Here is a 12,559-nt window from a genome sequence, read left to right as displayed (position 1 = left end):
AGTAATTGTGATATCCTGGCTGCATGAGGGACTCTGCCGACATTTCAGTAACTTGCACTGGGGATTTGTTTTGTTGTTAGGAGTGGCTATCAAATGTGTAATAAAGGAAAATATGCAAGTTGGAATAACCTCTTTTAAGGTATAGTCAAAAATTAAATGAATCAATAACTGAGGTTGTACAGAATATTTCTATTTTAATTCTTCAATGCATTTTAAATAGGGGTTATTGAAATTTCAAAAATTACTGAATAATCAGTCCATTGGGAGGCAGGTAGTTTCATATGGAAGAACAGATATGACAATTAATTTAATTTATGTAGCAATTTTCTGCCCTACTCAAAGTGCTTTATTTAGAGTGTGGTGAACTACATCAAACATCACCAATGTGCAGCATTCACCTGGATGATGTGATGGCAGCCATTTTATGCCAGCATGCTCCCGACACATTAGCTATTAGGTGAGACCAGTTAGAGACAGGGAATAATTAAGGGTCCAGAATGGACAAGGCCACAATGGGCAATTGAGCCAGGACATCGGGGTACACCCTACTTTTTGCAAAGAATGCTCAATGATTTTTTATGACCACAGAAAATCAGAACCTCTGTGTTAAAATTCATCTGAAGGAATGCACCACTTTTCAGCACAATATTCCTGTTACGGCACTGATGCATTGGGATCCACACACAAACCACAGGGTAAGTGTCCCTGTTTTGTCATACAGAATTCTAGGTGACCCTGTTTTCCCCATTAAACTCTTTATTATGTAGACTTTACCAAAAAGCCATGAATCTCATACACTCACCACCCTGTGGTCAGGTGCCGTACTTCAGCACTTCCTTGCCCCTTCCCTTCTTTATCTGTAACTTTGAGTAATTAGATAAAGTGAAAGAACAGACAGAAGAGAGGGCTACACATTTAATTATGTATTTTAGATACTATGTCCAAGTTATAAGCAAAGTGAAATACAATAACAACCTAAGTAGCAGTTTATCTTGCGACCATAGTGGACTCTCAATTTTATGTTCAGTCTGGCTTGGTCTTTGCTGGCACATGGACTTTGAATGGAGTTTTGAAACAGGCTGCCTTCTTCTCTCAGTTTGGCTGCCTTGACAGAGTTATCTTCATCAGGGAGAAATGGCGAGAGAGAGAGAGAGGTGGTTTTTGCTTCATGGCAAGATGGTAAGACAGAGAGAAAATGGTATAGTGACCAATTTATACCATTCCTATCAGACATTCAGGGCCAATGGGTGCAGGCAACTCCATTGGTTCATCACATCCTGTTTTAGAATGACTGGACCAATGGGGTGCCGTGGAACAGAACAGCCAATCGTAAACAGCCACATTTCACTCCTCCAGACCCTGCTTCATACCACCATGGTAGTTTATGTCCTTCCTGTGTGGGATGGCTTATAGGCTCATATAATGGCGTGACAGATTCACCCTTCCCAAACCAGTGTGATGCATGCTGCTAGCTCCCCTGCCATAAATTACACTCTCTAAAGCTTTTGGGGAAGGAAATAGCTTGTTTTAGGAAATCTGCTCCTTTAATATACAGTGATCCCTCGCTATATCGCGCTTCGCCTTTCGCGGCTTTACTCTATCGCGGATTTTATATGTAAGCATATTTAAATATATATCGCGGATTTTTTGCTGGTTCGCGGATTTCTGAGGACAATGGGTCTTTTAATTTCTGGTACATGCTTCCTCAGTTGGTTTGCCCAGTTGATTTCATAAAAGGGACGCTATTGGCAGATGGATGAGAAGCTAGATTGCTTACTTTTCTCTCTCTCTTGCGCTGACTTTCTCTGATCCTGACGTATGGGGTGTGAGCAGGGGGGCTGTTTGCACACCTAGACGATACGGACACTCGTCTAAAAATGCTGAAGGATTATCTTCACGTTGCTACCTTCTGTGTGCAGCTGCTTCATGAAGTGACATGCTGCACGGTGCTTCACATACTTAAAAGCCAAAGGGCACGTATTGATATTTCACTGTTTTGTTTTTCTCTGTCTCTTTCTCTCTCTCTCTCTCTCTCTCTGCTCCTGTCGGAGGGGGTGTGAGCTGCCACCTTCAACAGCTTTGTACCGGCGGTGCTTCGTATACTTAAAAGCCAAACAGCCCTATTGATTTGTTTGCTTTCCTCTCTGTTTCTGACAGCCTGTGCTCCTGACGCGCACTCCTTTGAAGAGGAAGATATGTTTGCATTCTTTTAATTGTGAGACAGAACTGTCATCTCTGTCTTGTCATGGAGCACAGTTTAAACTTTTGAAAAAGAGACAAATGTTTGTTTGCAGTGTTTGAATAACGTTCCTGTCTCTCTACAACCTCCTGTGTTTCTGCGCAAATCTGTGACCCAAGCATGACAATATAAAAATAACCATATAAACATATGGTTTCTACTTCGTGGATTTTCTTATTTCGCGGGTGGCTCTGGAACGCAACCCCCGCGATGGAGGAGGGATTACTGTAAACTTAAACCCATTCTTAAAAGACATAATATAAATCACAACAATGCTAGACATTACAAATACACAGCAGCAAAAAACATTAAAACAAGTGCACTTTGCTTAGTCCTTAAATCGTTTTTCCTTTGTATATTTTAATTTCTGATCAATTTTAGTTCCCATTACATTCAATGGCTTCACCAACACCTCTTCCAGCAGCAACCCAAACTTTCCTGGTTGGTCTCCCATCCCAAACATGTTTAGCTTCACGTGGATTATGAGTTCTGTAATGCAGGCGGCATGGCTGCTGGCTAAATGTACTTTTTTCATTTTATGTGTATGCAACTAAAAAGCTTTCTTTTATTTCCTGATAATATTGTCAGAGTGTATGGATATGTTTGTGTGAATCAATTTGATGGTTACGACGACTACATTTTTTATTTAAGACCATAATTCTATTTAGAGAAATATAAAAGTGTTGCCGGAGGTCAAAGATGCTGAAAGACAATGTCTCTCACAATGAATTGTTATACACCATAGCTTTTTTAAAATGAAGCACTGACTAGGTCTCAGAAAATACTTTAATGCCCCGATTTCATTATTCCCTCTCTCTCTTTCTGAAGTGGATTTTCTTCAGATCTACTATTTCTTTCCCCTACATAGAATTCCACTGTTCTCAATACTTTTCTGACTTATTGTAATCTCTTGTTCTTCTTCTTAATATTCATTGGGTGATCAGAGAAATTATCTCCCAGAATTCAGCATTTCTGCTCTGCTCCTGGTCAGCAGTATTTATTCCAGCATTCCTTAAGTGTGATCATTGTTTTCAAAGGGAGATCTCACTAATATTTTCCACTCCAACATCGCCGGCTTATTAAAACATTGGTGTCTGTCAGTAAGGTGGTTGCCTGCTCATTCAGATTCTTGTCCTTTATTGACAGAAACTGACTCATTCCCCAGTTTACCGGACATTTTGTTTTATAGAAATTTGCCATAGGGAATGTGTGTTTCTTCACTGAATGGAATGTTCTTACTTCAGAGGAGAATTCTTCAGTTTTATTTATACTGTACTTCTTTCATGGCAAACATAAAAAACAAGTCACGGGAGATGGGTATTTGGTATAGTAAATCAATCTGTAAATTCCTTCCATCTTTGTAAACTTCCTCTTTGTCCATTTATGCAGTCATCAACAAATCTTGCATACAGATGAAGTACTACAGACTGATTTATATTGCATGCAGAGGCACAGCTGGATAGCATACAGCCACAGCTGGATATTGAGTATAGTGTTTCAGTCTGGAAATTCCTTCTACCTTTGGAGTCCTCATATTTGTCCATTTCAGCAAGCATTAATGATGATACACACAGTTTGAGCACTTCGTGCTGATTTATATTTCATGCACAGGCTCAACTGTTAAAGACAACATATAGAACTGGATATTGAATATATATATTTAAGTACCTGTATAACATAAAATACTCAAGCTTATTTAATCCAGCTCAGTGTCATGGCAGGATGGAGATATAAGGAATAATGTCCAGAAAATCATAGATGGAAGGGCACATGAAAAGAATAGCTACAGTTAGGTCCATAAATATTTGGACAGGGACAACTTTTTTCTAATTTTGGTTCTGTACATTACCACAATGAATTTTAAATGAAACAACTCAGATGCAGTTGAAGTGCAGACTTTCAGCTTTAATTCAGTGGGGTGAACAAAACGATTGCATAAAAATGTGAGGCAACTAAAGCATTTTTTTAACACAATCCCTTCATTTCTGGGGCTCAAAAGTAATTGGACAATTGACTCAAAGGCTATTTCATGGTCAGGTGTGGGCAAGTCCGTCGTTATGTCATTATCAATTAAGCAGGTAAAAGGCCTGAAGTTGATTTGAGGTGTGGTGCTTGCATGCAGAAGATTTTGCTGTGAACAGACAACATGCGGTCAAAGGAGCTCTCCATGCAGGTGAAAGAAGCCATCCTTAAGCTGCGAAAACAGAAAAATCCCATCTGAGAAATTGCTACAGTATTACGAGTGGCACAATCTACAGTTTGGTACATCCTGAAAAAGAAATCAAGCACTGGTGAACTCAGCAACGCAAAAAGACCTGGACGTCCATGGAAGACAACAGAGGTGGATGATCGCAAAATCATTTCCATGGTGAAGAGAAACCCTTCACAAAAGCCAACCAAGTGAACAACACTCTCCAGGGGGGAGGTGTATTGATATCCAAGTCTACCATAAAGAGAAGACTGCATGAAAGTAAATACAGAGGGTGCACTGCAAGGTGCAAGCCACTCATAAGCCTCAAGAATAGAAAGGCTAGATTGGACTTTGCTAAAGAACATCTAAAAAAGCCTTCTTTTAAAAAACTTTTAAAAAGTTCTGGAAAAACATTCTTTGGACAGATGAAACCAAGATCAACCTCTACCAGAATGATGGCAAGAAAAAAGTATGGAGAAGGCGTGGAACAGCTCATTATCCAAAGCATAGCACATCATCTGTAAAACACGGTGGAGGCAGTATGATGGCTTGGGCGTGCATGGCTGCCAGTGGCACTGGGACACTAGTGTTTATTGATGATGTGACACAGGACAGAAGCAGCTGAATGAATTCTGAGGTGTTCAGAGACATACTGTCTGCTCAATTCCAGCTAAATGCAGTCAAATTGATTGGGCGGCGTTTCATGATACAAATGGACAATGACCCAAAACATACAGCCAAAGCAACCCAGGAGTTTATTAAAGCAAAGAAGTGGAAAATTCTTGAATGGCCAAGTCAGTCACATGATCTTAACCCAATTGAGCATGCATTTCACTTGTTGAAGACTAAACTTCAGACAGAAAGGCCCACAAACAAACAGCAACTGAAAGCCACTGCAGTAAAGGCCTGGCAGAGCATTAAAAAGGAGGAAACCCAGCATCTGGTGATGTCCATGAGTTCAAGACTTCAGGCTGTCATTGCCAGCAAAGGGTTTTCAACCAAGTATTAGAAATGAACATTTTATTTCCAGTTATTTAATTTGTCCAATTACTTTTGAGCCCCTGAATTGAAGGGATTGTGTTAAAAAAATGCTTTAGTTGCCTCATATTTTTATGCAATCATTTTGTTCACCCCACTGAATTAAAGCTGAAAGTTTGCACTTCAACTGCATCTGAGTTGTTTCATTTAAAATTCATTGTGGTAATGTACAGAACCAAAATTAGAAAAAAGTTGTCTCTGTCCAAATATTTATGGACAGTAGCCTGTACGTACTAAAATCAGGAAGTAGAATGCTAACCAAAATGCAAAAACCAAAGTAAAAGGCATGGCTATTGATATATCCCTTATCTAATTAACTATCATGAATGAAAATGAGAGATTTTGGAGTTTTTATCCATATATGGATGCTGATAAAACTATTCTCATCTAAAATAGGCACACATAATGATGTCACAGTGTTGCCGAGACATGTGATCAGTAACACTTGTGTTGTTATTATCAACATGGGTACAACCATTAAAACTGTCCCAAAATGGCATTGACGAAATGTACAAAATGGCATAGTGATTGTATAAAAAAATTATAAAAAGGAAAAAATGTACAATACAAATCTATGTTTGTCAAAAATAGACAAAAATTAATCAAAGGGTAGTATATCTATGATTCATAACAATTATTATATATAATACTTGGAAAATTCCATTCCTCTTAACTATCATTAATGACATCACAAAAAAAGGAGGTGCACATTCTGGGGCAGAAAACCTCCATACAAACTATGAATGTGTTCAGTTTCTCCTCAATAACAACATCTTGAATGCAAAGATCGTCTGCCTTTCTTTTTGCTCTCTTGGTTCTTATCTCCCATCTTTCTCTCCATTACTTTCTTCTTCCTGTGAAGCCTTTGTCCCAACTTTCTTCTAAACACATTAATCCATTGAAATAAGGCAGCTTTAAATACCCCTGCTGAGATCACTAATGGCTCAAATACAACTTGTTTTGGTTCCATAATCAGCAAATCAGAGGTCACTTTATGAATTTCAGATGATCCAGTTACCCAAGCCTTATATTCCTTTAATGAGTCAGATCATTCAAGCAAACACTTAGCTGCTTGCATCAAATTGGGTGTCCAGTAATACAGTATGTGAGCAGATGCTGCCAACAAATCATTCTACATGGCCTTCCTGATTCTTCATGATTTCACTTTTATGAGCCAGTGATCACAAGCTGTCAGCTTTCAGCTAATTCTTCTGGTCTCCTAACTATGCTCTATGGTTTAATTCTTCCTTTGATGCTCCCATAGATTTTATTTTCAAGGCAGCTCTTTTACTGCCTTCAAAGCAGCCTTTCCTCTTTCATTAGTGTGTCAGGATGTACTGTCCCTTCAACTACGGTTCTCTCTACCCACTCTTTCTCATGTGGAGGTCATCTGGTGGTTCGTAAATACCTGTAGATGGAGATGACAGTACCAGCTATTGCTAAACTTCTTGATGTATCGGTCAGGACTATTAGAAGGAGAATGCAACAGTGTGATATAAGGCAAGTATAACACATTATTTAGACAACTTAACATAAGAGTAAACTTTTTCAGTGAGAACTAAAGCGCACTTCTTACCTTTATGGTTAATCACACCACAACTATGCCAGAACACAGATATGTTTGGAGGTGGAAGACCTCTTACCTCAGCTGTTCACATCCCTTGCCCCTCCTTTTGATGCCGATTGGTCATTTGATTACATCCAGTTTTGATCTGATTAACGTGTGGCCTTAAATCGAAAAGCAATACATTCAGAGCATCCACTAAGCAAAATGCAATGTTTGCTCTGCTTTTATTTATGACATGTGATCTATGGAGATGAATTAAAATGCAATACAGTCAATGAAAGGAACCCACAAAGAGACAACAATAAACACTGTCATTAAACCCCATTTAATGGTATGAACACAAAAGTATTTTGACTTATAAATGAAAAAAAAAAATTGGCCAAATCGAACCTCTAAACAGCAGAAAAACTGAAATGAAAACAATGAAAATGAGACATGACACTCTGGACACTCCTCCTTTTATTCTGTCTACACCAGAATGGGCGGAGCTTTCTACAGGCTTCGCAAGCGGAGTCTCCGAGGCCGTTCTTGGAACTGCAGATGGAAGAGAGAGAACAGTTAGCGACAGCACCTTCCCTTGGTCTGATGTGGATTCACTTACGTTACTTAAGCCCTGAAGGTGATGACCAGGTGCATATTTGTGACAATTGTATTTGAAACTGACACAAAAATTGCCATAGTGAAAAGCAATGATTTGGGTGATATGTTTTAATTATGACTCAAAAAAAACTGCACTTTGTGTAAATGCATTTCATTGCAATCTCATTAAGATGTTAGATTTCATTTAATTTTGGCGCAAATAATCTTACATAGTACATTCTCTAAAATTCTGGATCCCCAGGCTGAAATTGTTTTAAAATGTTATGTTTATTTGCTTTTCTTGGTGTAATGGCTGTTTCTCAGCTGTATTTCGGCCTTCTTTTTCCTTTGGCTCTGCCTTGGTCTGATCCAATTATACTGCATGCCTGATTACCTTTGGTCTGATCATAATCACATTTTTCTTTTGAACATTTCCTTTATTTACAACAACATAATCTGTTTTCAATATGTCCTTGTCCTGGACAGCAATACCTGATTATCAACACAATTTTAAGCCAATTTGTTTTGCAACTGAAGTTTAATGATGACATGAGGAACACAGTCCTGGATTGATTCAGAAGGCTGCTTTATTAATGCCTGTCATGAATGCTTAAATATTGTTGTTGGAATTTGTATTGGGGAGAAACAACCTGTGTCTTTGGGGATTTTCTTAATATAGAAAATAACAAATTAACATTTTAGAATTATACTTTTTGATGAGAAGCCCAGTGGCACAGTCATTAGCGTTATTCCCTCACAGCTCCATTAGACAGGAGACTGGGGTTGAACTGTGGCCAGGGCATTGTATGTTTGGAGTCTGCATGTTCTCCTGTGTCTCTGCATGTTTCTTTGAGTGTGTTGGCTGCCCTCCCACATTCCAGAGGCTATAAACTGGCCCCATGTCAGTGCCCTCTGCAATGGTTTGTACTCGATGCCCTTGCAGTTCTAAAATAGATGTAGAAGGTTTTGTTCTGTAAATATCTGTCTAATTGACAATGGCTTTGATAGGTTGTTATAACTAAGGAAACATTAACTAGTCTTGCTTGTGTTGTTTTGTTTAGTTTAAAGCTCTTCACTTTTGAGGGTAAATTTTGTAATCCTGTCCTGTAGCACTTGTTTCAAAACAGTCTCCTAGACTGATGTTTATGTGATTATGTTGACCATTTGTGTAAGTTTGCAGTCTGAATAAATATAATTCTAATAAAAGATTGATATACACTGCTTCCTTAGAACTCCTGGCAGCCTGTCCAAGGTTAGTGCTTGCCTTGCCCTCAATTGCTGTTAAAATGGACTCTGGCCTTCTGGTGTCCTTGTAGTGGCAATAAAATTAGAAATGTAATCATTTTTGGCTTTAACCAAAGCAACTAAGTAATGTGGTATGGCCGTTGTCATCCTGGTGTGTCCATCATCATTCTATCATAGACTGACCACAGGTTGGAGCGCAAGAGACGTTATGAACTTTTAAGGGTTTAGTATAATTCATATACTGAGCAATTTTGTGATAATGTGCTTATTACTAAAACTAAAAAAAAAAATTTATCTATCTATCTATCTATCTATCTATCTATCTATCTATCTATCTATCTATCTATCTATCTATCTATCTATCTATCTATCTATCTATCTATCTATCTATCTATCTATCTATCTATCTATCTGTTGTGACCCATATGGGGGCATCACACTCACAAGTCCCAGGTTAAACAAGAGTTTATTTTAAAGAAATACCCTACAGGGTTTTCTCTTTCTTTCTTTCTTTCTTTCTTTCTTTCTTTCTTTCTTTCTTTCTTTCTTTCTTTCTTTCTTTCTTTCTTTCTTTCTTTCTTTCTTTCTTTCTTTCTTTCTTTCTTTCTTTCTTTCTTTCTCCACATCTCCCTGAGTGAGGAAAGGTGTCTTTGTGCTGGACCCAGGAGTATTTCCTGTACCATAACACTACACCAAGAAAGCACTTCAGGGTCAGGTGTAACCCCCTCTGAATAGGAAAATCCACTCTCAGTAGCTCCCTGTGGTGGCCCCTACAGCTCCCACCAGGTCAGTGCAATGGAACTACAATTCAGGTCACACTGCAGTTGTACAGGTGTATATAGCCCTGATTGGAATTCTCCTTCTGTCCGTCCATTAAACAGTCCAATCCATGAAAAAGAACACAGATCATCCCGGTTGACATATACATCCATTTGTGTCCCCTGTCCATTATATATGTCTTTTGGATAGACAAGGGACCATCCAACCCAGTCAGGAAGCCAGACGTCAGACACCAGGTAAACGTCCAAAAATTAATATTTATTATAATAATAAAGTGCACAAAGTACCACCACTCCACTATACTCAATAACAAATCAATAATCAAATAACAATAACCAATACTCAATCCTCCACTCCCAGACGCTTAGCCACCCTGCCTCCCAACTCAGCTCAATGTCTGGGATTTCCCACAATCCTTTTATAGTCCTTGAGCCGGAAGTGTTTCACCTTCTCTGTCCATGTGACATGGGACACTTCCGGGTCAGATAAAAATCCTTTTTCTTCACCCCGGAAGCACGTCATTCCTTGTGTCGCTGTGATTAAGACGCACTTCCAGGTTATGGTGCAAATAATTCCTGGGCCTCCCTGCAGCGACTCTTGGCAGCCTCCGTGATATCCAGCAGGGCTGTGCATTAAAAGTCCACTGTCCATAATTCCCGGCTGGCATTCGGGGTAGCTCCATGCTGCAAGGAGGGCTCCATCTGGCGGCCTGGGGGTTTTGGCCGGGATAAGTAGCCGGCCATATCTCTATCTATCTATCTATCTATCTATCTATCTATCTATCTATCTATCTATCTATCTATCTATCTATCTATCTATCTATCTATCTATCTATCTATCTATCTATCTATCTATCTATCTATCTATCTATCTATCTATATAGTACCTTTCCTATCTATCTATCTATCTATCTATCTATCTATCTATCTATCTATCTATCTATCTATCTATCTATCTATCTATCTATCTATCTATCTATCTATCTATCTATCTATCTATCTATCTATCTAATTCTGGTGCGTAGGAGCCAGCTGACATAGCTAGCCACTACAGTCCATTATATTTAGAAATGCAATGTATTTCAGGAATCTTCAACCACCCACAGGTACTTTAATTTTAATTAGAATAGTAAAACCTCTTTTGAAAATGGATAAGGTTTAGTATATTTATTTATTTCCATGGCATTCTTCAATGTGTGAGACTCAAGGGCAAAATACAATTACATACTTTACAAATTACTTAATTTACTTCAGAATTACTAAATCAAGATCAAGACTTTCAGCAGGTTTTACTCCCTCGGCCCAATGGCACGTTGTTCAACAATGATGTAATCCCACATTGGAGTGTCCATGGTCATTTGACATTTGCTTCAACTAGACTAATGGCAGAGTGCTGTGCTGTGAGTGTTTGAACTACCCATAAGCCATCATGAACATGGTGTACTGTATTGTATTAGCTTCTATCTATTGCAGTAACTGCACATTTTTCAAATTCCCTTTATGTTTTGATTTACCTTTGTAAGTGGCGGGTTAAGCAGGACTTCATCCTTAAGCTCAGTACCGACTGAGACACTCCTTGACTTTCACTTAATGTCCATCTGTGTACACATTGTTTGAGAGGAAGCTCTCCTCCAAATCCCACTGGCCATTTAGTAAACCCAGGCAGACACCCTCTATGGCCTTCTACTGATTCAAATCCTGTCTGCTGGATACCATAAAGATACCAACTGCAGTAGTGGAGTCCCAGACCCCCAACTGTTTATCTTTATTTGGATTTCTCTCTGTCCCTCTGAGGTAATAACCAGAAGGCTCAAGGTGAGAGTGAGAGTTATTAAACTTTTCACCCACAGATGACGCAATTTCAAGGAGACATCCTCTTATTTCTGCTCCGCAGACAGGAAATTGTACCCTTCAGTGTAACTACTTTATCTGTCTCTTCTTTTTTCAGATCTTCTCAGCAGTCTTCATGTTCACAAACCTCACTGCGCAATTAGGCAGACTCTTACCAGCAGGTGCTTAGCAAAACTCGCGAAATAGCATTTTAAAAAAACAATATAAATGTCATATTTTTCTTGTCTGTTAGACAGCTAGTTTGCCTAATTGTAGACTAGAATATTAATTTAAAACACGACTCATTTGTATTTTATTACAACAGCAGTTGACTTTTTTCATTTCCTTTTCTGTTGAAGCTCTTTTTTTAATTTTGTCAACTTAATTAACCTTTTTGGCTTAAAGCGGTGCATGATGGAGACATTAGGGGTGGGTGCTGGCAGCAAGGTAGATGAAAGATTTAATGAGAATCTCAAAATCAGTTTGAACCGAAGGTGTAGGGATTAGAAAATCTAATCAAAGTAAGCATAACTGAGAGCCAGTCTCTTTAACCCGGGAAGAAAGTAATATTAAGAACAGTATCAAATTTGAATTACAAGCATCTTATAGGAAACAGGGAGTAAGCAGGTTTTCAAATGAAAAGGCAGTACCTCCGAAAAGTGTGTCTCTAGTTACTGCTGTTTTTTTTTTTTTCAATCTGGGCTATATATAGTATCTTTAAAGGTGAATCCCATAAAGATGGCATTGTTTTACACCCAGGCTTATTATGGCACACTAATAAGAGCCAATGTTTTACATCTCCACGTACCTGGATTGAGATTCAAGTTCAGGTTCAATTTTCAGTTATGTGTACACAGTGCAGCAAAATTTGTAACATACATTTCTGATCAACAGCAACAATAATCATGTTAAAAATGTATTAGTTGTTTATGCATTCTCTGCATTAATTTACAAGGTTGAGCAATCATTTTGGGGATTTCTTAATCCCTAGATTCTGAATCTCCTATTGTTTTTTGATTTAAGATTTACTTTTATCCTAATTAATTAAACTGCCATGGAGAACATTATGCTGCCTGTATTCAGCATGACCA

General features: G+C 38.5%; 1 protein-coding gene across 4 annotated transcripts in view; it reads left to right on the top strand.

Moving 5' to 3' along the window:
• The window catches only part of kirrel3b (kirre like nephrin family adhesion molecule 3b), a 971,552-nt gene that overhangs the window by 718,275 nt on the left and 240,718 nt on the right, over positions 1 to 12,559 (top strand). The gene's annotated exons all lie outside the window — the stretch shown is intronic.

Source organism: Erpetoichthys calabaricus, chromosome 9 (assembly GCF_900747795.2).
Source record: "Erpetoichthys calabaricus chromosome 9, fErpCal1.3, whole genome shotgun sequence".
Classification (NCBI taxonomy): Eukaryota; Metazoa; Chordata; class Cladistia; order Polypteriformes; family Polypteridae; genus Erpetoichthys; species Erpetoichthys calabaricus.
This window is presented reverse-complemented; position numbering and strand designations above follow the sequence as displayed.